This window comes from Crinia signifera, chromosome 2, assembly GCF_055691185.1.
Source record: "Crinia signifera chromosome 2, ASM5569118v1, whole genome shotgun sequence".
Lineage (NCBI taxonomy): Eukaryota > Metazoa > Chordata > Amphibia > Anura > Myobatrachidae > Crinia > Crinia signifera.
Genome location: NC_139218.1, coordinates 10,847,432 through 10,872,663, shown reverse-complemented (window position 1 = coordinate 10,872,663; position 25,232 = coordinate 10,847,432). Strand labels below are relative to the sequence as shown.

The following is a 25,232-nucleotide window of genomic DNA, read 5'->3' as shown; positions in this document are numbered from 1 at the left end:
TACAGTATAAGGGGGTTACTAATTGTGTTGCATGATTTGTATAAGGGGTATATGGTGTGGTAAACCATATAAAAGGTGCTGAAATGTTGTCTACCAAGTTTTGGCTTTCAGTATTTTTTTTATGACTGGAGTGCCGCCTCACCCCGCAAGTATTTTAGGACATCGGCATCCTGCATGTGCACCTTTGGAGGGCACCAGCCAATATATTTCCCTGCATTTTTTCTATGCCAGCCCCCTGCCTTTTCCAGGCATATATAATTAGTTGAAAGTATTTACACACAAACAGTCACACCCACGAGCAGACCACCCAACCTTGATCATTTTCAGCTCCAGGCCCATTTAGACCTTAATCTGGCACTGGGGGCAGGTACTGATGTGAATGTTCAACTATACTCTGTTAGCGCTGGGACACAACATGACATAAATGCCCTCTCTCTGTAGATAAAATCACCACATAAGTCATCTCTGAGCTGCCCCCCCCCCCCCCACACACACACACACAGGGCAGCTCCTGATGCCGCCATAATTTTTCTCTATGGCCACCTACCCATGTGAAATCTACAATTAGGTTGCTGCCTGGCACCAATCCAGGGATAGGCACCCTTGCTTCCTGGGACTCCCCGGCAGTCTTTGACACCAGCCTAAATAACGTGGTTTGCAGGTGATGTAAACGCTCCCTTTTGAAATGATCCGGATGGTGAGACCCGGCATTTCAACCCAGCTAGCGATCAGGTACTAACACTGCATCCTCATTAGCATAGACCACGCCCCCTTTTCAGGCACGTGTGCGGCTCCGCTGCGCGAGTGTCCCTATTTCCCTGCTGAAGAAGTCGGGAGGTAGGAGGCCGGGTCGCACCAGAACGCTATTGAAAGCCGCCGACTTGGCTAATAATACCAGGAGATGAGCTGCGGCGGCTGTTGATGATGCTGTATTCTCTCTCTCTTTGGAAGATTTGCTACATCTCCCCCTGAGTTATTAAATCATACACGCCGGTGTCTGTGTTCCTGCCCAGGCCACCGCGGTCTCCGAGCTGTTGGCGCTTGGCTCCGTGCTGTATAATTTGATGATGCCGTAATGTTCCGATAGAGATGCGCCATTTGCCGCTTTGAGAGGTTAAGGTGTTAACAGGACTCTGTCAGGAGTGAAATAGGATTGTAAATAGAGATTATTATGTTCAGAGCGAGATGCAAAAGACTTCCAGCGTAACGCCGGAGCCGCCACTTATTAGGCGATCGCAGCGCCGAGCCCAAATGTTTAAGCAAACACATAAAAGTACTTGATCCCAGGCCTCTGTTTGAAGCTCCTGTGATTTTCAAGACCGTTAAAATGCAAATGTGACCCCCCCCCCCCAACCCGATTCTGCTTAGCTGTGAGATAGCCCGGCAGCGCCGCTGACCTCACACCGCACACCTTTACTTTCCCTCGACTTAGTAGAACGACGTCTGAGTTTACTCCACGGGCCGCAGAAAGCGCAAAATATATCCATTAGCTTTGATTTAATATGCAAATGAGAATATTATGCACTGATTTGCATATAGCCACAGCAGTAATGTCATACCTGATAATTTGTTGCGATTTCGCTTTCCCCGTTAATGATACAGAGTTTCACAGCAGTTAAAAATAAAAAATGTTTCGCCAGTGGCGCCCTGGGTACGTTCTGTGAGATTTGTGCAAATATGTATCTATCCGGAACATAAAGGCGCTGTAACAGCCGCCCTCCTCCCCTGACTGGGGAACTGGGGGAGCGCACGGTCAGGGATCCACAGTGGGCCTGATTCGGGAGTTGGGCGCATCTCACACTTGCACATGCCAGGCACTGGGTGACTTCAGCAGCAAGGAGCTGGAATGGGCATCTATGGGTAGTTTCTGGGCATGTAACCTGACTTCTGAGCATGTGGGAGGGAATGTATTAATCCGCAAAGAGAGAGATAAAGTACCAGCTCCTAGCTGCATACAGTACTGAGGGCTCTAAGGTACTAAGGCTTGGGGCCAGATGTATCAAGCTTCAAAAAAGTTATAAAAGGGAGCCAATCAGCTCCAATCTGTCATTTTTTCAAACCCAGCATGTGACATGACAGTTAGGAGCTGATTGGCTGGTAGTTTATCACTCTCCATTTTATCACTTGTTGAAGCTTGATAAGTTAGAAAGCACCAGCCAATCAGCTCCTAGCTGCCATGCCTGTGTATACAAAGTGAGGAGCTGGTTGATTGGTCCACTTTATGTCTCTCAAGGCTTAGTACATAGACCAAGGTAATTTATCTCACTTCACTTTATCTCTCTCCAGGGTTTATATATTTCCCCATGTTTGAGGCATGCACACATTTTTTTTTGTACCCACACCCAGCATGGGAGAGTGTAAGTGCCCGAACTTATGGTAAGCAGAGGTGGATTTAGACCTCATGGGGCCCCAGGCAAGATACCAGTTTGGGGCCCTCCTCCCCTAGCACTATATTATTGCTGCTGGTTACAGGTGGCGTGCGCAGTCTACTGATAAATGCTCCGCTGCGTGACCCATCGGCATTACGTACGAGTCTGAATCAGGCACTAGGTGATTTGGAAGTAGCCTTATACCGGTGTCACATGTACAGCACCCTCACTGCCCACATACAGAGGATGAGACCATTCTGCGCTTCTAAACATTTTATACACGACCAAAGCACATCAAAGGGACATTGGCAGTGTGGGCGGGTCCATGTGATGTCATAACGGCACATGGCAGTCACGCAATGCTCCTCTGGGAAAATTTAGGAGTGTGGGCTGGTCCATGTGATGTCATAACGGCACATGGCAGTCACGCAATGCTCCTCTGGGAAAATTTAGGAGTGTGGGCTGGTCCAGGTGATGTCATAATGGCATACTGAAGTCACTCAATGCTCGTCTGGGAACGCTTAGGAGTGTGGGTGGGTCCATGTGATGTCATAATGGCACGCCGCAGTCACTCAATGCTCCTCTGGGAACGTTTAGGAGTGTGGGCGGGCCCATGTGATGTCATAACGGCACATGGCAGTCACGCAATGCTCCTCTGGGAAAATTTAGGAGTGTGGGCTGGTCCAGGTGATGTCATAATGGCATACGGAAGTCACTCAATGCTCCTCTGGGAACGCTTAGGAGTGTGGGCGGTCCATGTGATGTCATAACGGCACATGGCAGTCGCACAATGCTCCTCTGGGAAAATTTAGGAGTGTGGGCGGGTCCATGTGATGTCATAATGGCACGCGGCAGTCACTTAATGCTCCTCTGGGAACGTTTAGGAGTGTGGGCAGGTCCATGTGATGTCATAATGGCACACTGCAGTCACTCAATGCTCCTCTGGGAGCATTTAGGAGTGTGGGCGGGTCCATTTGATGTCATAATGGCATGCGGTAGTCACTCAATGCTCCTCCGGGAACGTTTAGATTTCTAGGTTGCCTTGTGGAAAATCACCCTCTGATGGTAAGGGCTGGGGCCTGGAAAATAATGTACAGAGCGATACATACAGTATGCTGAAGCCACCTGGACGATGGCATAGACAGATGGGTATAGTGTATGTTGGGAATGCCAATCCCGGGATACCCGGGAGACAGGGATTGAGTTTGTCAATGTACTGATGAACTGCAATCTACCTCTCCTTGCAAACCCAGTGTACCACAGTTTGCCTTACCCGGTGGTGGCGGCGGGTGGAGCAGCAGATGGGAGAACAGTGACATTCGGTCGGGAGCGTAGCGGCAGGTAGGCAGGCTGTGCAGCGTGACCTTTGACATCATGTCCCTATACACACTGCCACACAGGGTCAGGAGCAGCATCTGAATGGGTGTTCAGTGCTGCTTCACAATACCTTTGCACATGTGCAAGCTAATCCCGGAATCCTGGCGATTGGTCACCCTTAGTATATCTGGACCACACCCTCTGTTTGCAGCTGCAATTACTGTAAATCTAGACTTAATCAATCAAGTTGCGAACTTGCAGCCATGGCAATCCATCGCTGGCTTTGTTCGCACAGACAGCTTGGACATGCACACGGCGTACCATGTGCGGCCGTTCAATTAGTCAGGGCTGAATCAGGCCCTGTACCCCTTAGTTTTAGCACAATCAGTTAATTCGGGTCCTCTGGCCCCCAGGAGCTCCCGTACAGTGATCCCAGCGACACAAGTTTACATTTCCTTATCTCTGTTGTTCTCCTATGGAAATAAATCTCCCATCCTTGCATCACTGAGTGTAATTGCTTTATATATTCAAATGGAACCCGTTGTACTTCCCCATCGCCCCACTGGAAGGACACTTGGGCCGCCGCCGGCACCACTCGCTACCTGCCTATGAAATATGTTGTGCTGGATGCTGTCACTGCGCTAATAATCTCCTGTGTTCTGACTCTGCAAATCTCCCCGCGCAGCCCATTCCTGGCAGCCGCCCAAACCAGACTAAGCTCTAATTAAAGGCTTAACTCACCTTCATCCTTCTAGTTCCCATGTGGAAATGTAAACCCAGCCTGTAATTGGTCTCTGAATAGACAAGTCAACACTCCATCAAGTAATAGTATTTGTTCCTCTTGCAAACGGGGAGCGGCAGTGGAAGAATAAGGTCAATTTCCGCTGCCGGCACCAGCAACAGATATCTTAGAATTTTGGGTTAATGAAGAGACAGCCCCCCAATATAGACCACTCATCAAATACCGTAAACTCAGAGGTTGGTAACACTCAGGCCGGTATCCACTCATGTGTGTGAGCGCAAGATGTTTTTGGGTACACATGTTGTCTACTGTGTACCCTGCTTTGGTGCCAAAGTCTACTGAACATGCTCAGGTCTCCCGTAAAATGGCACCTGTGTCTTATTCCCGGGGACATATCTACTGCTCATGCACAGTTCTCCCGGAAAATGGCCACAGTATAGTGATTCATGTCCAGGATTACCTACATTTAGTGACGTCTGAAGAGAAGACTATCAGCAGCACTTTGGGGGGCGTGGCCTGATCTCACCGGCATGAAGCTCCACCCCCAGCTTAGCAAATACCTCGATTTGTGTGTCTTCGAGAGGAGGTGGGGCAAAAAAGTTTTTAAATGCAGGGGGTCTGGGGGAGGGGTTTGGAAGAATGCAGGAAGGTGGCCCACCTTTCCACTGGGGGGGCAGGAGGGGGACAATAGTTTTGGGAGCCTCTGCTGGGCTACAAATCCTAGCATGCCCTCCCCAATGCCCCCCCCCCCCCCGCCTCGGGACACTGCCTGCCCCAGGAGGGATGCAGAAATCTGGGACGTTCCCGCGACAAGCGGGACAGTTGGGAGGTATGCAGTATAGAAGAATGTTTAGTCTTAATAAGATGTTTAATACACATGTATTAAGCTTAAGGCCCCCATACACTGGAGCAGTGGTTCCCAAACCTGGTCCTCAAGTAACCCCAACAGTGCATGTTTTGCAGGTCTCCACACAGAATCACAAGTGCTATAATTAGCGCACCTGCTGGGTGACCTGGAAAACGTTCACTGTTGGGGGTACTTGAGGACCAGGGTTGGGAACCACTGCACTAGAGTGATTTACATTCAATTTGGACATGACAAACTTCCAAGTTGCATGTGACTGACAGCAGACGCGATGCGCGGTTTTATGCGCATCACATTGCAGCCTGCAAGTTGCACCAGCTGCAGAAGCAATGAGTGTGAGAGACAATTTTATCTCCCTCCAAATTTTGGTAAATCTCCCCCCTCCCCAAGGCATTTTATTTACAGCATTAATAGTTAATTATAGGCTCTGTATATCCGGCCCAGCTCCAAAGAGTTACCGGTACCGTCCGCAGAATCCTTCTCTGTCCAATCTCAGGAGAGACTGCTATCCTAATTATCCTCCTCCGGAATGTTTCCCTGCTCAGCTACGGGGAGAGAGCGATCCTCCGGAGAGACCGGGCAGCTCCACAACTGAACTCCTTCAAGTACTTGACCGACTGTTGCGTTCTGTTGCACAGCTTTGTTTTTTCCCCCTGATCTCTCCCATTAGCCTCAGATCCGCCTGTCTCTCGCTTTTGTTTCCTCTTTCGAAATATATCTGGTCTCAGTGGGGCAGCCGTCAGCATCTTAGCTCTCGGCTGCCGAGGTCAGACTGACCACAAGGCCCAACGTCTTCTCTACCGCTCCAATTAGACAGCTGTCTTGGGGGGTGGGGAGAGGGGGAGGCGGCGGGGGGGGGGGAGGGGGGTGACCTTGTTGATTGTTTAATAGTAGAGTTCTCATATTGTTATTAAAGTTAACGAATGTTTAAGTGCAACGCATAGAACTTTACATGTATTAAATGAAAGGTCTCTGCGAGGAACAAGGAATTTGCTACAACATTTACTGTAAATACTCTGATTTGTTCATTCTTAGTCAATTTCTTTAAAGTACAATATACTGTATATACAAAATAAACTACCTTTAGAAATCCTTGCTGCCGGGATTGCTCATCTCACCTCGCTGCCCGGTCTGCAAGTCTCTGGTCAGGTGCTGCAAAAAGGGACAAATCAGGTAATTACTCTTATGGCCATAATGTGTATAATGTGGGGCATTAGAACAGTGGGCATAATGTGTAAGGGGCACTACTGTAGTGGGCATAATGTGTAAGGGGCTCCACAGCTGTGGGCATAATGTGTGAGGGGCATTACAACAGTGGGCATAATATGTAAGGGGCACTACTGTGGTGGGCATAATGTGTAAGGGGCACCACAGCTGTGGGCATAATGTGTACAAGGCACTACAAATGTTGGCATAATATGTAAGGGGTGCTACTATATATGGTGGTCATAATGTGTAGGGTAACAAAAACATCAGGAATAATATGTAAGGGGCACCATTATGGTGGGCAATATGTGTAAGGGGCCATAAAACAGTAGGCATAATATGTAAGGGGCACTACTATAGTAGGCAATATGTGTAAGGGGCAATAAAAAAGTAAGCATAATATGTAAGGGGCGCTACTATAGTGAGCATAATGTGTAAGGGGCAATAAAAAAGTAAGCATAATATGTAAGGGGTGCTACTATAGTGGGCATAATTTGTAAGGGGCATTACAACAATATGCATAATATGAAAGGGGCACTACTATGGTCGGCATAATGTGTACAGGGCACTACAACATTAGCCATAATATGTAACGGACACTATTATGGTGGACATAATGTGTAAGGGGCACCACTGCTGTGGGCACTACAACTGAGTTTTTCCCGATACCACACCCCCATGTTTTTTTCAGATGCGTGCTTACCAAAAAATGTGGACTCAGTCCTGCGTACAGCACAGAGTATGTCTGATATACATCTTTCATCTATCATAAACATATGTGGTGCATCTATAAATACATTTTATTCATTAGACAGAACACGAGCCGTGCATTATACTGGATGACGAATACTACAAATGTAAAATGTTGCACTCATTGAAAATGTAATATCTACAGTATATATCCATGTAAATGATTTCATAGTACGAGGAGATGGGCAGATGCAGTAAAGCAAGATATGCAAGAAACTGTATCTGGAACAAATACATTCCTATTATTTCTGTGCAAGGTAAATACTGGCTGCTGTCAGGAGAACGCGCTAACCGTCTGTCCACTCCTGTGCTATTCTCCGCCATCCGCCATGTCTGCCCAATCCTCCTGGATTCTCTTCCCCAATCATCTGTCGCCTGATTGAGATTCTGTGCCCAAAACATATTTATCTCCCTGTGTTCCCCAAACTAAGCAAATTCGCTCTTCCCTCCAGAGCCGATGTTTTAAACAAACACACAATTAAATGCCGGCTTGTGCCTGCATCGGGGAAGGCGGGGTGGCGAGGTGAGCTGAGCTATTAATTAGAGACTCGCAGGAAAGGGGATTTTGATCTGGGCTCGAATTCTCGCTTAATCCGTTCCTTTACAGACAACATAACAATGTTCTATCTCCTTGTTCTGTGCGGGGACGGATTAACGCCATAAATATGTAGGTGCAGGGTTTAATACTAGTACACAAGGCCTCTTTTATTGTGCTGTTCCTGACTTAATAATGCAGCCCCCATGTACATGTCCCATATTACAGGTACCACGCTATCAATTAGCCGCATTTGTTAACCCTTTCAGTTGCTGTGAGATGTGCGATATATCCGCCAGAAATGCCGGCGCTTGTTCTCTTGTCGGTGGAGTATTTAATTAAACTTCAATTCATTAACGTCAGATCATTTGACACAAACTAAAGTGATTGATATCGATCGACTACGACCATACTTGCCTACTTTTTAAAACTAGTTTCAGGGAGATTATAGTTGCGCACCATTGAGGGGGCGTGTCATGCTCCACCCAAAGGGAATGACTAGTTCCATATATGGAGAGATTGTGAAAAGATATTGTGACCGTGGCACCTAGAAGTGTGGGTGTGTACTGCTACATCTGAGAGGAATCTTGTAAAATTACTTATATAAAAATGTAGATGATCCCCCAAAGCAGTTAGTAAGAGATACTATACTTGGTAAAGTGCTGGGAAATGCTGCTGATGATTCAATGTAAATGTATCTATCTCTCATTCCTATTTTCCACAAAAATGTAAAGTGTAATGTGGGCTAGGTGACATGATGGAGATTGCTAGACTAATGAGGGAGAGAGGGAGATTTCTACTATGTCAGGCAGTCTCTTGCAGAATGCAGGATGGGAGGTACCTATGATGTAACAGTGTAATGTGGGCTAGGTGACATGAGGGAGATTGCTAGACTAATAAGGGAGAGAGGGAGATTGCTGCTATTTCAGGGAGTCTCCTGCAGAATGCAGGAGCGGTGCTAACTATAATGTAAGTGTAATGTGGGCTAGGGGACATGAGGGAGATTGCTAGACTAATAAGGGAGATTGCTGCTTTGTCATGGAGTCTCCTGCAGAATGCAGGAGAGGAGGTAACTATAATGTAACAGTGTAATGTGGGCTAGGGGAAATGAGGGAGATGTCTAGACTAATGATGGAGAGAGGGAGATTGCTGCTATATCAGGGAGTCTTCTGCAGAATTCAGGAGGGGAGGTAACTATGATGTAACAGTGTAATGTGGGCTAGGGGACACGAGGAAGATTGTTATACTAATGAGGGAGAGAGGGAGATTGCTACTATGTCAGGGAGTCTCCTGCAGAATGCAGGAGGGGAGGTAACTATGATGTAACAGTGTAATGTGGGCTAAGTGACATGAGGGTGATCGCTAGACTAAATGTCATATACAGGGAACGGGGCAGGGTAGTGTCATATACAGGGAACGGGGGCAGGGTATTGTCATATACAGGGAACTGGGGCAGAGTAGTGTCATATACAGGGAACAGGACAGGGTAGTTAAATCGATCCTAAAAAGCACAGAAGAAAGCTACAGGTACTGTAGGTAGTAATTTGTTTAATACATGTTGCGCCAGGGAATGTACAGGCTGATACATGAAGTAGGGATGGCCATCGACCATCGATGATTAAAAACGTTGATGGTTTATGGCCGATGTCAAATAGCTTTGCCATCGATGGGGAGAACCAGATGGTTTCCCACCATCGATGTCAAGCTTAAACTATTAGTATTGTTTTTGCTTTTTCCCCAGGGGCCCTGAACACGGAGCATAGCTCCGCCCCCGACACCCACAAAGCCCCACCCCCGTATTTTGATTGGCCACAAACCAATCAATCAAAGAAAATGGATGACCATCAATATGTAAAAACGGTACTTGTTTCCTAGCACGGCCACAATCGCGGGCATCGTGTATCTTAAAGTTAAGGTACACGATGCCCACGATGGATCCGATTTCCTTTGAAATCAGGTCCATTTTGCCCCCTGACACCCGTAAGCCCCTCCCCCACATTCTGATTGGCCCACAGGCCATTCAGTCAAAGATAATGGATAACCATTGATAAAACTATTGATGGTTATCTATCACATAGTTTATGACTATGGCTGGTTGTAGAATCGCCATCAATGGCAACCATCGATGGCAACTGCACCGATGGCCATCCCTAGTCCTTTATACCAGGCAGTAGCCGTCCTGTCCCTTATTGCAGGTCTGACCAGGGCTCCCAGGACAGAGCCGATTTAAGTTGCTGAGCTCCATTGGTAGAGCACCGGTCTCACTTGGATCCTGCTGTGGAGCACATAGGTGCTGCTGTACATGCAGGTGCCCTTTCAGGGCTGGAGCCTGGAGGCAGGTGACTCCATTGTCTCTGGGAGTTATGCCCCTCCCCCTATATACTAATTCATGCATCTGATGTACAAAGACACAGGCTTGTTGTATCCCACTACTATCCCAGAGAGACCTTACTGTGGCTCAGAACCTGTAAGGCGCCTAAATAATTATGTTGGCTGGCCTATACCTTAACTTACACTTAAGTGCCTAGAAATAAATCACACAGGACACCTTAACTAAAATAACGACTCGGACAACCATGGCCTAAGTTTAAACTGGTCACGATATTTATTGAGGTGGTATGACCCTTATTTGTCAAAATAAGGGATGGCCAAGAAAAGAACTTGAGACCAGCACCAGTCAGAGGTGTATGCCAATGGTAGCGACTACGACGCTCCAATCTAACAAAACACCCCTTACATGAGGTACAGCCTGCACCGTGACGGCGTACCGCCCCTTCTAGGTATGGCGCGGACACTTCCAGGAAGTGACCACTGTCCCCGCCCAATTCGGGACTCGCCCTCCGTCCTGGCAAAGGGGGGAAATACCGCACGGTGACCGCCTGACACCTCACCCTACTGCTGGTCGAGAGCGCCTTCTCGCCGATTTAATATTAAAATGATGTAATCAATTGTTTGGACAGCCCGTAGGCCAGGTAGCACAAGAGTGGAAAGAAGAAAGGGGAGGGAGGGTGAGGATCCGGACTCCAAGAGGAAGTGCTACCCCCCAAGCTATCCCTTATATACCCCTCTATAAGCTGCCTCCCACAAGCTACCTGATTGGCCCAATGCCCCATGACCTAGGGATGGCCATCGACCATTGATGATTCGAAATCATCGATGGTTCAAGGCCGATGTCGAATACTTTTCCCATCGATGGTTTCCCTCCATCGATGGAACAGCAAAACGATGTTTTGCTTCTTTTTTTTTTCAAAGTGCCGCGAAGCCCTGCCCCTGTGTTTTGATTGGCCCACAGGCCAATCAATCAAACACAATGGATGACCATCGATATGTAAAAAAATCGATGGTCATCCATTGCATAGTTTAGCTCTATCGATGGCCTGTTGCAGAATTGCCATCGATGACAATGGCAACGATGGCCATCCCTACCATGACCCTGCTGCCTGGGACTTTTCCCACAGCACCTTGCTTCTTCAATAACTTTATTTGTCACCTACAAATTCCTAGGCTCTTAAATACACTTAAGCCTATGCGGCCCTCGTTCTATATAAGTACAGGAGACTGGGTGTATGTCATCATGCATTACGCACGCCCAGGCTGTCATGCTGTGCTTGCGGCATGCACCTAATTTAGACTATTGTCATCCTTGTAATAATAGTGGAAACATAATTATCATAAGTGCATATGTAGAGCAGCCCCTTATACTGACACAATTAATTAGCATATCTTGTAATACATTAATAATTCCCTTTGAAGTTAAGTGAGAGTTCTCTTCAAAGGCTGCAGAACAGTCAGACTCAGCTGCGGATGTGTTCTCCAATAGTAAAACATATCAGAACGCAAAAGTGACGGCATATTATGTGCTGATAACATCTACTGTACACATATATTAGCAGAGTTCTGCGCTCCGTGCATTCCTAATCAGACATCTGTGTCAGGCATTGGGGGTCATTCACTACCGGCAAACACTGTGCATCGCAATTTAATCATGTATACACTGGTGTCGTGCAGCCCCCACAAACACCCACGCTCATAATAAAACAGGCACCCACAAATTATTTCCACTACATAGTAAGGGGTGATATAGTAAGGGGGTAAGGGGTGATATTGTAAGGGGACGAGGCCTCCTTCCCGGACAGCTACACTTGTAATGTCATTACATCATGAAGAGAGGGGAGTCCGCTGACACTGCCTCCAGGAGGTTGGGGTACACAGGGGATAGAGGACCCTGGGCCCCCCTTTGTCAGGGAACCCATCAGTTTAAATCAAATATACAGCATTGGTTTCAAATTAATATACACAATCCATACCTCCCAACAGGACCCATTCCATGAGGGACAAAATTCTTTATATTGTACCCGGACTTCTCTCATAGGGGGGTATTTAATGATGGGCGATAATTCCGATTGATGGAGATATCGGCCATTTTTCGACAAGAATAGGTCAAATTTACTATTGACTTATTCAATATAAGTTCAGATCTTCTGACCGCTGGAGATATTCAGTCAGTCAGAAAACACGTGGATTGGAGAATTACTCACGAAAATGTGTGTTTTGTCGAAACCGTCCAGTATTCGACAATTCTGCGGCCATTTTTGACAATGCAGATTCGACTTTCTACAAAGTGTGATAAGTGTCCCCGAAGTTTGCGAAGATTTTCTGACAGGATGAGATGGTCGGGTGACTCGGGTCACTGAGACTGACATCCACTTGTATAGCAGAGAAAATGGGGGTTGTATTGCCAGGAACATAAACTTTATTATCCCTGTAGCGGATATGGGATATGCAAAAGCAAAAATCTTTAATGGGAAAAACTATGCTGCTCTGCAGGTGGGCAGATGTAACAGGTGTAGAGATAGCTACATTTGGGTGGGGTGTGTTCAAACTAAAATCTAAATTGCTGTGTAAAAATAAAGCAGACAGTATTTACCCTGCACAGAAACAAAATAACTCACCCAAATCTAATTCTCTCTGCCCATGTTACATCTGCCCCACCTGCAGTGCAGCATTAAAGCAGGAGTTTGCTTTCGCAAACTAACCCGAATCACCCCCATTGTGTGAGATCAGCGGTCCTGTCCGATGAACTTCACGGGTTCTGTCCCTCAGGGATGCTGCTTCATCCACTTGCGAATGACCCCCAATGTGTCCCCAGACATTTTTAGATGGTAATGTGACAATAAAATTGACGGCCTGATGGGAGCTATTGTTGCTCGGAAGCAGATTTAATGCAAAAAGTCTTTGAAAAATAACCGTAAATGACAGCGTTATTTATAATCTGTAGCAGAGCAGTAAATAAGCGCGGAGCCATGTGTTATGAACACAAATGAAATTTCATGTCCCTCTTAGTCATTTATCATAGAAACATTTCTCTCCGAGAGAAGGCGACGATGGCGCTGATGTGACATCGGCTTGTTGTGCTAGATTAGAACTTATGGTGCCTCTGAGATGTAATATATAAGGAGGAGGGGCGGGGGGGGGGGCATATGCATGTGTAACGAATCATGAGAGTGATGGGGCGACACAACATTTATAATACCTTTATATTTTTCAGTACTTATATTAATTCCCATTTAAACTTAGGATCTCTTGTCACCTCCCCTCCCATATAGGCCTCCTCCATGCTGACAGAGTAGTGAGTTACTGTACAGATTCCAACCTTTTATTTAGGGAGGCTTCATGACCTTTCCCAAGATGGCTGCCAAGATCTCTACTGAGCATGTGCGGGCATCTTATCTTCAAAACACTACTCAGCTCATACTCCATCACCAATGTGCATGTAACAGTGAGTACGGCTGTACCCGCTATCTTTCAATACACCAGCACATCATGGGTTAAGTAACTGTTCTGCTCATAGGGGCAAACGTACTAAGATGGGAGTTCTACTGAAGACGGGATGTTGCCCATAGCAACCAGTCAACTTATATCAACAATTGCACACACGTCATTTCCAACACTACATTCAGTGGGGGAAATGTTCTATTTCACACGTCTGTTGCCATGGGCAACCAATCATCAGATACTATCTATTATATTTTAGAAGGTGCTAAATTAATAAGAAGTAGATTCTGATTGGTTGCCCATAGCAACATCCCATGGTAAAGAGAACTCCCATCAATTTACTAAAATTTCCCCCATTGAATCTCGATTCATTAATCCTGCCGCGATCTGTTTGTCATTAATGTCTCTCATGCGTGTTTTATATTTTATCTGTGTGGCCGAACCCTGTAGCTATGTTGTTCCTTAGTTGCCGGTAACAGGAGTAGGGATGGCCATCAATGATTCAAAATCATCGATGGTTTGTGGCTGATGTTGAATACTTTTGCCATCGATGGGGGAGAACCAGATGGTTTGCTTTTTTTTTTTCTTAAAGTGCCGGGACACGGAGAATAGCTCCGCCCCGACACCCGAGAAGCCCCGCCCCCGTGTTTTGATTGGACCACAGGCCAATCAATCAAACAAACACCATGGATGACCATCGATATGTAAAAATAGTAATAAGCGGATGTTTAGTGCGAGTGCAAAGAAGAACCCAGGCATGTTCGGGAAACCGCTAGGCGTAAAGTAAAGTAGGAATTACTTTGAAAAACTCATGTCGACCTTTCAACCCTGTCGATCGTATGCTTGTTGATCTATTTCATCTATCCACCTTAGCCCTGTTGACCTTCAGTTGTCTACTTAATGTATGTCGACATTCATGTGTGTCCACCGTATCCCCGCGCCACTGAGTAAGTCCAGGGCTACGTGGCGCCTGCGATGACTGGTGAGCATGTTACCATGGTTACCATGGGTTTCTGGACGTGGATGGATGTGCAAACCGTACACACCCATTCACACAACAATCACATTGGTACTCAAGACGGGGTTTCACTCTAGTGGGTGGCGGCTTAACTGGCTGCTGGCCGCTGCGATAAGGTCTGAATCGGGCCCAGATCGCGCTTACCTGTTTCTATATATATATGTGTTTTATTGTTACTGACAAATTAAGAAAGGGCCCCCAGGCTGGCACATTGCTTAGGGCCACACGTGGTATCTTCAGCAAGGCTCCTCCAGGGAGTACGTGCATGCATACTGACGGCACGATATTTTGGAGGTTATTCAAGTTGACACAGTTTTGCACAAACATCCATTTGCAGCCCACGGGGCCAAACCATCGAACAATGTGGAAGGTGTCTTAGCTTTGCGTGTGTTCTGGAGGGGAACATGGCGGCCAGCTGACATCCCACAATGGTGGGCATGGACTAGAGAATCAGGTCCTGTATCTGTAATCCCAGCACAACGCTTGCGGCATGCACTGAATGATAGCGCCGATATAGACTGAGTGGCGCGATGTTGTCCCAACAGGCTCTCTTACAAGAAAGGTGCCGCATGTGCCACCTATGTAATAACACAAACAAATGTGTCATTAGCTGCCCGGACATCTGCCACACACAGTCTGTCATCCCGGAGTCTGAGGCCAATTTATCAGGATGGATCATTGGCATCTGTCCTCCTCCGTCACCAGGCCGACGGACAGAAGTGTGCATTCTCTTATGTGTTTGGCCTAAATGTAACCGCTCCTGTCAGGCGGACACTAAAGACATGATAGAGGTTTGTTTTTAACAATTTTGGGCTGTAAAAGGAAATGACTGATGTTGTGTAAAACATCTCCGCGGTCTCCGGCCGTGATGTATAAACAGTCTGGTCTCATCGAGTCGCCGGGTGTCATTGCACCTGGTGACCCCATGCCGCAAACTATGGGAAATGACTGAACCAAAGGTGAAGGCTCACACTGTCCTGATCTGTAAGCTATCATTATCTCCTTTTCAAAATATCCACGGAGGGAAAACAAATATGGCTACCCGACAGATTCAGACCGAATTGCATGGCTGCAAATTTTTGAGCCCAGCGATTAGTTATATCCCACCCGGTGCAAGCCTGCGCTGCCTTGTTACACCGGCGTTTCCTCTGACACACCCAGAAAATGGGCAGTTACCGCCCCCAAACAATGGCTTCCTGTCAATCAACTTGGATACAGCCAGCGATGAAAAAAGGTAGCAGGATTTTATCGCAGGATGGATTTGCGCAGGCATACTACAGGTCATACACATGGGAATTTGCAGCCGTGCCAGCACATCTGAATTAGGCCTACAGGCTCAAAATCGCTCAGCGTGTCATGAGTTGCAGATGTGGGGTAGAAGGAGGATGTCACAGTCCAGACGTAGCTCCACGTGGCGTTCCCAAGCCTCTCTGCTTACTGCATTGTGTACCACGTGACTGTGGTTGCCATGGTATACAAGTGCCCATTGCGTAGAATTGGAGCTCATTAACAGTAGTAGTGCGATTATTGCTTTAATGACACACATTAGTGCGATTATTGCTTTAATGACACACATTCCTGAGCAGATACATAATTGCCTGACAGCTAAAGAATATTCATTTAATTCCACTTCACCTCAGTCCCGAAATCCTGTCTCAAGTAGCATACAAGTATTTGGAGGTTGGTGAAGGGTAGAGGAAGGCGGCGGTAAAGATGTCACCTTGATCTTCACATACAGATGTGATCAGGATTGTTAACCGTTTCGGTACTTGTGTATTATCACGGCGCCCAATTAGCATACGTACGGCACCATAGGCGCATCGCACGCAAAAAACGCATGCAATGCGATTTTCTTACACAGGCATGCTAATACACAAGTACCACCGTTTCTGATTAGTGCGGTGTGTGAGTGTGTGAGTATTCGACACCCTCCGTTACTCAGACATGCAATGCTCAGAGGTAGAAAGTCGCGTTGGGCGGGGATGCGGCGACGAATGCTACATATATTTTCAATTGTCCGCAGATGAACTTATAATACATTTGCTTCATTAGGATTGTTATAAATAAAGATCCCAACTATCTGAAGAGGCTACTGATCGCTGCGCCGGAATCGGTTCGCATGTGTTCCGATGATGAGTTCACAGCACATGTGCAGATGTTTCTACGTAACGCAGACCCTTCCTCCAACCACCCTGCTCTCTCGCACTCAGGGGCAGATGTACTAAGCCTGGAGAAGAGATAAACTGGAGATAATGTGAAAGGAGGTAACGCACCAGCCAATCAACTCCCAACCAGGGCCGGCGCCACCACTAGGCAAATCTAGGCATTTGCCTAGGGCGCCGGCCACTGGAGGGCGGCATTTCGCCCCCCCCCCTCCCCCCGTGCCGCGGGGGTACCTGTCCTGCGGCTGTGTATATAAAGCTTGCGGCAGGGGGGGGTCCCTGCAGTCAAGAAATAACGAGCGCTATCCGCCTGGCTACGCAGAAGCGCTTCTGTTGTGGAAACACTGGCCGCACGCTGATTGGCTGAGATTCAGCCAATCAGCGTGCGCTGTGCGGCCAGTGTTTTCACAACAGAAGCGCTTCCGCGTAGCCAGGCGGATAGCGCTCGTTATTTCTTGACTGCAGGGACCCCCCGCCGCCGCCGCAAGCTTTATATACACAGCCGCAGGACAGGTACACCCCCCCCCCCCCCCCCCGGCACCGGGGCGCCCCCACCCCGACTCGCCTGGGGCGCTCCGGTGCCTTGCACCGGCCCTGCTCCCAACTGTCATTTTCAAAAACTGTTCATTGACTGGTGCTTTATCCCCAGTTTATCTCTTCTCCAGGCTTAATACATCTGCCCCTGAGCTCTGTACGGATGAAGTGACATTTTCTATGCACGTAGTTCAGCCAGTCAGAAGCTATGAAGGCGAGAGACGCCAGAGATGGGATTTTGACAGCAAAGTGCAAAAGTTCTAAAGAACTATATAGTAAGAAAAAAAATATTCTTAGTTATCGATGCCAAAATTCCGCATGGAAGGGAAGGGACACGGATGAGAAGTGAGGACATCTGGGACATGAGGGGGGGGAGGGGGCAGTACAGTGGGGAGTACTGCTGAGCTGGTGTTTTCAGGATCCTGGGTCTCCGCTACTCAGCCCTAGACCTTCCTGGCAGAACTATAAGAAGACTCAGAGACTTGTAATTACTTTAAATCACCAGAGAAGTCAATCAAACAAAACAAAGTTTGAAAGGAAGAGGTGGGTGGTGAGGAGCGGAGGGCCCTGCAGGTCTAGCTAATGCTAAATCCACACAGTATTTTTGGGATTAAAACAGATGTAAGTGATTGTTACAGTCAGACGCTGTCAGAGAGAGAGAGGTTAAAATGACGAGGATGGGAGGAGGAATCGTCCTCTCATTGGCGGACTGTGGTCAGACGCACTGTCCCGGGACGATTACTTACCGCCATACAAACGTGTAGTGTTCTAACTGTACGTCACCTTTTATATGTTGTTTTCAACTAGAGTCAAAATAGTTGTGGCGTAATATGGCAAAATGTCCTCCTGCCATTTACAGTGCATCACCATTGTGCTCTGGAAATGTGACAGTTGGTGAACTCCTGTGCACCTGTCGGATGGCCTTGAACATGTGACCTGCTGGGTAACCTTGAACATGTGACCCGCCGGTGGGCTGGACACTGGAGCCTCAGCTCGATGTACTCTCTCGCTACTCCCCTGTCTGTGCAGCCTATTTTTGTAAGTACCGTTTTGGGGATCTCTGTGCGAAGTACATGGGTTCTGTCTTTCAGACTGACACCATTACGCAATAGTTAATTAATAGAGCAGAGAATGCATTGCGGATACTGACAGGAAGTCTGTAGTGCGTATCAAAATGTCTTCCCCTTAATCTCATATTTACCGCAGACATTTTTTGCCCCGGTCATCTCCTGTAAGTTATTGCATGCATGTTTGGGAAAGTTACTGACGGCTCTTTTATGCAAACTGATTTGTGTTTTTCGGTCTAGCAGTCCTGTAAGGAAAGTCCATCCGTCACACACAACAGAGGCAGACATTAGAAGGGGGAAATTTACTAAGCAAAATACACCTAAAATAGTAAACACCCCTATTTTAGGCGTATTCATATTTGTGGCCATAGGCGTGCGCAGCGCATTTTATTAGGGGGTGCACTGTCAAAGCGGTGTGCCTAGCACCACCTATTGGGCATGTCTAACACCGCCATTGGGTCTGTCTAACACCGCCAATCAGGTGTGCACTCACTACAATATAAAACGTCTCTCAGCCACACCATTATATCCTGCATATTTTAGTTTAATCTTCTAATTACTCTGTGTAACAGTACATGCAAATAAAGTCACAATCATATCTGGATGACACAGATATGTAGTGATATGACAATGGTATAATACAATTAATAATGCAAAACACACATAATTGATTGATGGGCACTTATTTTAATGGAATACTGGTCTAAAAAACAAAAGTCTTTGGTAAAAGGTATTGCTGGTATTACTAGCAGCAATAAGTGTGGGGTGGGGGCACAGCATTAGGGGGTGCCTGTGCACCCTTAACACTCAATGTGCACACGCCTATGTTTGTGATGATTTACGATGCTGAAAATACGTCATTTCGTATTCATGGCACATTCGTATTTGTCAAAAGAATACTACTAGGAATCACCTTTCATTGGAATGGTGATTCCTAATTTACTAAACAGCCGCATGTAATATACAGCCACTAATTAGCGGGATACAGATGCTTATTGCCAGTAAAATACGCCTGGAAAATTCACTCCATTTTCCAGGCGTATTTGGCAGAAGCCTGCAGAAATCAGTCAGATCCGTGCAGGCTGCATTGTAAAAAAAAGAAAAAATAAACAATAAAAAAAATGGCATGGGCCCTAACCAACCCTAAACTCAAAGAGGCGGTCCTGGTGTTAAAAATTCAAAACGGTCAGGGGGTAAATGCTTTGGCCTTATATAATAAGTGTCCGCTGGCTGTCTCATTACCCTGCTGGCTGGTTGGGCCTGGTGCTGGTTCATGAAATATGGGAGACCCCTACTCATTTTGTCCCCCATGTTTTGAGAACAAGGACTGGCCCTTGAACCTGGTGCTGGTTTTAAAACGTACAAGGGACCCCTATTTGATTTGATCCCTGATTTTTTATAACCAGGACTGGCATTTTTGGTACTCTTTACCTAGAACGGCGCCCATCGCGACCATCGAATGCACTAAAAAAACGGGTGCGATGTGATGCCCGCGATGGCCGCGATTTCCCATAGGGATCAATGTTAAAAGTGAGATTGGACGCGATTTTAGTGTTCAATACCTCAATGCCCGCGATTTTTCCATAGGAAACAACGTTAAATGGGCCACAGAGCCCAAATAGTCACCCTAAAGTCTGAAATGGCCCCCACAATTGTTAACGCCACCCCACGATCAACGTGAACCCGAAGCGTGGCGAGCGCAGCGAGCCCGCGAGGGGCGGCGGTACGCGTCCTCCGACCTTTTCATACCCCCACTATCCACGTCGGCGTGGAGTTGAGAATACAATAGTGTGGCGAGCGCAGCGAGCCACCGAGCCCGAAGTGTGGCGAGCGGACGCGGATACCTTCACAGGTAAACGCGTCCCTTCGCGGGCTTCACAGGTATCCGCGTCCCCTTGCGGGGCTCGCCACGCTTCGGGCTCGGTGGCTTGCTGCGCTCGCCACGCTTCGGGCTCGGTGGCTCGCTGCGCTCGCCACACTATTCTATTCTCAACTCCACGCCGACGTGGATAGTGGGGGTATGAAAAGGTCGGAGGACGCGTACCGCCGCCCCTCGCGGGCTCGCTGCGCTCGCCACGCTTCGGGTTCACGTTGATCGTGGGGTGGCGTTAAAAATTGTGGGGGCCATTTAAGACTTCAGGGGGACTATTAGGGCTCTGTGGCCCATTTAACATTTTTTCCTATGTAAAAATCGCGGGCATTGAGGCATTTAACACTAAAATCGCGTCCAATCTCACTTTTAACATTGATCCCTATGGGAAAATCGCGGGCATCGCGTCGCACCCGTTTTTTATGTGCATGCGATGGCCACGATTTTTTACCCCCGACGCCCGCGATGCCAATCGCGGGCGCCGTTCTAGGTAAAGAGTACCGCATTTTTTTTTTAATGAATTTATTTTTTCAATTTTTCTCTACACTGCAGCCGGCACGGATCTGATTGATCCGTGCAGACTGCTGACTCGGAATTCTCTTTAGCAGCTGTACTGTGTATATTTCATACAGAGTACAACTACAGTAGATACAGTACGCCATCGGCCAAATACGAATCTGTAAATACGGCAGATTATTATCTGCCCTATTTACGATTCGTATTTCGGAAATATTCGGCTGCAGCCAGTCCTATTCATTCGTATTAAGAATACGAATATGACTCAGTCGTGTTCTTAGTAAATTTCCCCCATTGCTTTGGAAACATTAATCATGAGCTGCTTCTATTGATCTGATGGTAACGATAAATCAAACATTGAAGAGAAATAAAGTGGAAAGAGATAAACTACCAACCAATCAGCTCCCAATTGTCATTTTTGAAGCACAGACTGCAAATGGCTGTTGGACATCAATCGGCTGAACCTTTATCCAGCTCCAAGTCTTGATACATCCCCCCCATATTCTGTTTTCATGGTTCAACCGCCTTGTCTGTGTGGCAACAAGTGCTCTTAATTGCAAAGAACCTGTTACTCCGGCCTCTAGATGGGTTCCGTGTACTGACCCCAGTACATCTATGCAATCAATACTTATTCATGTTTACATGCCGTGCAAAGATGGGGGAGGCTGCCCCTCCTAACGAGCGACAAACGGAAACCATTAATCACCACTAATGGGAATACTCAAAGCATTGGGAATCACAATGCAAAGGAGCAACGTGTGAGGAAATGATACATCTGTCTCCTTTGTCGTAGCCCTGACACTTCTTGGGGAAAGGGGAAAGCTCTTCACACAATATATATATATTTAATTATTATTTGTTTATTAACAGTTTCTTATATAGTGCACACATATACCGCAGCGCTGTACAGAGAATATTTGAACATTCACAGCAGTCCCTTCCCCATTGGAGCTTACAATCAATATTCCCTACCACATGCACACGTGCACACAGACATTCTAGGGTTAATTTTGATGGGAACCAATTAGCCTACCAGTATATTTTTGGATTGTGGGAAACCGGAGTACCCGGAGGAAACCCACGCAAGCACCGGGAGAATATACAAACTTCACACAGTTAGGGCCATGGTGGGGATAGAACCCATGCCATTACACCATCCATACACACACATATATATATATATATATATATATATATATATATATATATATATATATATATATACATAAAGATCAATTTCAAACAGGCAGCGGCACTCCACGGTTTGGTGTAATCAAAAAGAATTTAATCCAACGTTTCGGGGCGTATTCCCCCCGTTCTCAAGGATACAGTGCAACCATGGTTGCACTGTATCCTTGAGAACGGGGGGAATACGCCCCGAAACGTTGGATTAAATTCTTTTTGATTACACCAAACCGTGGAGTGCCGCTGCCTGTTTGAAATTGATCTTTATACATGTATCCGGAAGGCACCCACGTAAGCTGCATCCAATAGGGGAGAGTGCCGGACTGAAACAAAAGTCTATATATATACATATACATATTGAGTGTCCCTTATCCAAAATGCTTGGGACCACAAGCATTTTGAATAAGTTATTTTTTTTCTCCATACTTACCTGGTCCCCTGGTAGTGCCCTGGTGGTGCCCGGATAGTCCCCTGGCATCCACACATGGTCTTCAGGATCCTCTTTAGTGGCATCTCCGGTCCCAGGGGTGCGGGGGTGCACCAGTGAGTAGCGCAATGCACCCCAGAGGCTGCCATAGACATCAGGGGACGAGGTAAGCATGAAAAAAAGGGGTGGTGGGGGGGAAGGAACAAAAAAAAAATCATTTTATTTGGCTACCTTCAGACAGCCATGGGAACGCCCAGCATTCTAATGGTGGCGGTCAAAAAAAAGCTGGGTGTTACCATGGTTGAGCCCCATTCCGGTTTCCGGCTCCCTTCGATGTTTGCGAACGGCTCGACGACTCTGCAAGCCGCAGAAGCCATTCGCAAATGGGGGCTGCGCAGGTGCATAATAGACCATGCACAGTCCCCAAAACATCAGGACGGCGCAGAGCAGGGGCGGATTGGGATGGAAAACCAGCCCGGGAAATTTCTCAGAGCAGCCCTAATGGAGGCGGAGCCTGTTAAGGGGTGGGGTCTGTCAAAAGGGGTGGGATACGGAGTTAGACACAGTTGCAGCCTTCCTTGCTAGTTTTAAATGTGAGTTTATACTTTTGCCACTACAAAGCATTCGAATATAAGAATTGAGACGTCCACTGTCACAAACATTGTCCGCCCACTGGAGAAAAAACAAAACAAACTCATTCGCCACTACAGGAAAAAACAAACATATAGGCCTCAATAATGATAAATAAAACACTCTGGCCCCCATTTTGAATAAATAGCACATTGACACTCCACAGGAAAATACAAACAAAAACATTTGACCTACAGGTCCCACCCTCGCCCCTTGACCCCCCTTATGGTTCTTTTTTTTTTACATTTGCTTCAAATCTATTTTTGATTTTGCACATGGTAAGGCCACATACACGTTACGTCACACACTGTAATGCCCATGATCCGTTATGCCACACAATGATGCCCATTATAATTATGGCACACACCGTGATGCCCATTAAATGTTATGCCATGAGTGGACAATGAAAAAAAAAACAGCAACAAAATGCACAAAAATTTACACCATAATGCCACATGCCATAGTGCCTATTACACGTTATGCCAGGGCTCAACAATTTTTCTTGAAAGAAGGACAACAGTGACAGTGCGCACCAGAGGCCATAATGCCCATTACGAGTTATGCCAGGGCTCAACAATTTTTTTAAACTAAGGACAACAGGGAAAGTGCGCGCCGAAGGCGCGTGCCAAAAACACACCGGAATGCCTATTATACGTCCCACACAACCATTACATAAGTCTACTACATGCCCATTACACATTATGCCCCACACCATAATGCCCATTGTGCCGCTGCCGCACAACTGATGCCCATTACTAATATGCCCACACAGTGCCAGATATGCCCCCACAGTGCTAGATATACCCCCACAGTGCCACACATATGCCCCCACAGTGCCAGACAGTACCAAATATGCCCCCACAGTGCCAGATATGCCCCCCACAGTGCTAGGTATGCCCCCCACAGTGCTAGGCATGCCCCCCCCACAGTGCCAGATATGCCTCCAGTGCCAGGTATGCCCCCCACAGTGCCAGGTATGCCCCCCACAGTGCCAGGTATGTCCCCCACAGTGCTAGGTATGCCCCCACAGTGCCACACATATGCCCCCACAGTGCCAGACAGTACCAAATATGCCCCCACAGTGCCACTTATGCCCCCACAGTGCCAGACAGTACCAGATATGCCCCCAGTGCTAGGTATGCCCCCCTCACAGTACCAGGTATGCCCCCAGTTCGCGATATGCCCCCCACAGTGCCAGATATGCCCCCCCCACAGTGCCAGATATGCCCCCCCCCCCACAGTGCCAGATATGCCCCCAGTGCTAGGTATGCCCCCACAGTGCCAGATATGCCCCCCCCCACAGTGCCAGATATGCCCCCCCACAGTGCCACACAAATGCCCCCACAGTGCCAGACAGTACTAAATATGCCCCCACAGTGCCACATATGCCCCCACAGTGCCAGACAGTACCAGATATGCCCCCACAGTGCCACATATGCCCCCACAGTGCCAGACAGTACCAGATATGCCCCAACAGTACCAGATATGCCCCCCCCCCCAGTGCCAGATATGCCCCCCACAGTGCTAGGTATGCCCCCCTCACAGTGCCAGATATGCCCCCAGCGCACGATATGCCCCCCACAGTGCTAGGTATGCCCCCCACAGTGCCAGATATGCCCCCCCCCCCCACAGTGCCAGATATGCCCCCCCCCCCCACAGTGCCAGGTATGCCCCCAGTGCTAGGTATGCCCCCCACAGTGCCAGATATGCCCTCCCACAGTGCCAGATATGCCCCCCCACAGTGCCACACAAATGCCTCCACAGTGCCAGACAGTACCAAATATGCCCCCACAGTGCCACATATGCCCCCACAGTGCCAAAAACAGTACCAGATATGCCCCCACAGTACCAGATATGCCCCCCCCCCAGTGCCAGATATGCCCCCCACAGTGCTAGGTATGCCCCCCTCACAGTGCCAGATATGCCCCCAGTGCACGATATGCCCCCCACAGTGCCAGGTATGCCCCCACCCCGCCCCCGCCCCGCGCGCCGACCGACTTGACTGACCGACCAGAGGCAGCTGCTTAGCACAGTGACAGTAACAGCTCACAGCAGGTCACATGGCTGCAGGAGCCGGAGCCCTGAGGACGAGTGACACTGTCACTCTGACTCTGTGTCCCACCTCCTCCTCTTACCTGCCTCTGCTCTACCAGCGCCGGAGCTGCCCGCCCATCCTGATGTTGATCTGATCCCCAGCGCGCGCAACTTCTCCTGCGCGCCGCTGCCTGCCGGGGATCGGATCACAGGAGCAGCCCAGCCTCACA

The 25,232-nt window shown here is 47.8% G+C and overlaps 1 long non-coding RNA gene across 1 annotated transcript; it reads right to left on the bottom strand.

The window, feature by feature from the left end:
* Window positions 1-616: 616 nt before the first annotated feature.
* LOC146058659 (uncharacterized) lies at window positions 617-25,232 on the bottom strand. Its single transcript, XR_014469882.1, has 3 exons — window positions 25,104-25,232; window positions 6,375-6,445; window positions 617-1,133 (listed from the first exon to the last, which is right to left on the bottom strand). It is a non-coding gene; the product is annotated as an uncharacterized LOC146058659 (long non-coding RNA).